Source organism: Oratosquilla oratoria, chromosome 19 (genome assembly GCF_046742065.1).
Source record: "Oratosquilla oratoria isolate Oo_2021 chromosome 19, ASM4674206v1, whole genome shotgun sequence".
Classification (NCBI taxonomy): Eukaryota; Metazoa; Arthropoda; class Malacostraca; order Stomatopoda; family Squillidae; genus Oratosquilla; species Oratosquilla oratoria.
The window spans coordinates 58,109,430-58,111,929 of NC_134795.1; the positions used below are offsets into that span (position 1 = coordinate 58,109,430).

A 2,500-nucleotide genomic window follows, 5' to 3' on the forward strand; every position below is an offset into this window, starting at 1 on the left:
TCATTTTTGAGTAATGCTGTGAAACTCAGTATGCCGAGAGAACATGCTCTTGTAGGCATAGGTGGTAGGCATGAATAAGAAAAATATATGACAATAAGTGTCATCATTTTCGGAAATGTCATCAATGGTACCTACGTCTGGGTTGCCCCAGACAAGTGTGCGTAGCAACGGTTCCATGTCTTTTTTTTTTTTTTTTTTTTTTTTTTTTTGGCAGACACACTGCTACTGGTCACGTGAACTAACTCTTAAGAGCCTTTGATGTATGGGTTATACTATTCTGGCTAAAAACCGACGGTTTAAATTAGTCTGGAGCAATTAATAAGTGTTCAACGGTTAGGAGTACTCTCGCTTAACTCTTCAAAAGCCCAGCTATCACTTAACCGGCGAACCTTTACAGTTTAATTGATTAACCTTTTCAAAGGACTCACGCACAGACTAGTTTTTGTCCCAAACGCCTGACAGCTCAGTCACGCTAAGAACAAGAATAGTTTCTATAAAAATCTATACAACATAGCTCAGCGCTGAAGAGGCTGATATCACATATTTAGAAATAAAGATGGAATTTATGTTGAGGGATTTGTTTTCTAACTATTAAGGACAAATAAACCTGACCTATAACGTCCAAGTCTGAACTAATTGACCCATTGTTTGTTCGGATATGAGGGGGAGTGTTCGGATACGCGAGGTAGAATCATCCCCTCCCTCCTTCCCTCTCTCCCTAAATCTCCACACAACCACTGCAGTGCTCTATTGGATAATGTAAAAATAAATTATAACAAACCAAGGCTCGGATAAGGAATGTTCGAATATTTGGTATTCGGATAATGGGGGTGAATTTTGTCTACAGATATGCCTCCTAGTTGAGTAATAAGATTTATTATTAATTCATCTATCCATATATCTATTTATATATCTATAAATCTATTTATTTATTTATTTCTAATTAATCAATTTATCTATTTACTTATCAAATTATCTATTTATTTGTTTATTTATTTATCTATTAATTTATTTATTTCTAATTAATCAATCTATCTATTTATTCATTCACCTTATCTATATATATTTTTTGTAAATAGAAATTATTCAACAAATACAGAATATATATTTGTAAATTCTTCTGGTGAACTGTGCATCAGGTTCGGTTGTAAAACTTAGCAAGAAATCGCTAATCGATGAAATGAACTACGAAGTTATTCAATAACATTTATCATTTTCTGATTTCCAATTCTCAATCCCTCATATGTGCGAGTCCCTAAAAAACATTCACCATGAGTAAATATACATCTATTTCTTTTTATATAGACACTATAGATTGTGTTATAAATCTATAGGACAATCTTTCCCTTCCTTATTTAAGATATATAAAAAATGTATAAATAGAAAAAAACGATAATGTAGACATTGTTGTTTTATTTGTTTACTTTTTTGATAATCAAAATCATTTAAGTTTCCATTAATCATTTATGCTGATGACAAACAAACGTCATCTGGATGCTCCCAAATGAATATATTGATAGATTTCTTGGCTTATCGCCGAATTATTCTGAGTTATTTTTCTTTTTTGTGATCGATGACCAAGGATCTACTAACTGGCATCTACGATGTGATCGATGAGAAATCGATGATGATGATGAAACGTTTGTTGCACCATTAATAAAGGAATTTGATTTATCGTTGGGTTACGAAGAATTTCGGTCACTTCTCTAACGAAGTGCATCAACTCCATACCAAATATATATATATATATATATATATATATATATATATATATATATATATATATATATATATATATATATATATATATATATATATATATATATTGTTGAGACATTGTGATACATTTGAGGAAGGTGGAAAAAGAAGACACGGGTATATGCCTGTGTCTTTTTATTTTCCACCTTCCTCAAATATACATACATATATATATATATATATATATATATATATGTATATATATATATATGCATATATGCTGTATGTATATATATATATATACATATATGTATATATGTATATATGTATATATATATATATTATATATATATATATATATATATATATATATATATAAGAAAAAATCTTGCCCCTCTGTTGGTAATATCTATATTTCTGTTAACGTAACCTAGTTTTTGTCATCTATTCTGTCTATAAAAAAAATAAAGATTAAAAACACTTAGGCTAGTTTTTACAAAAAATCTAAAAATAAATCTAAATAGAATAATCTAGAAATGCTGCCAGGTTCTATACAAAACTAAAAAGTTTCTAAATACTGACAGTTCCCGTTCGAGACTAATCTAATCTAACCGAAACTATCTACGGTCGATCTCTATTTCTAAAAACAAAACTAGATCGGACCATCTGGAGAAAAAAATCTTAACTAGAATCCATATATACGAGGTTTGTTATTAGTTGACTCCATTTTTGTCTCTATATTACTATTGATCTCTATTTTTAAAAACAAAAGCAGTCCGGATTATTATTTGACTCCATTTTT

The 2,500-nt window shown here is 29.4% G+C and overlaps 1 protein-coding gene across 3 annotated transcripts in view; it reads right to left on the reverse strand.

Moving 5' to 3' along the window:
• LOC143035928 (uncharacterized) overlaps positions 1 to 2,500 on the reverse strand; it is a 231,556-nt gene that overhangs the window by 45,396 nt on the left and 183,660 nt on the right. The gene's annotated exons all lie outside the window — the stretch shown is intronic.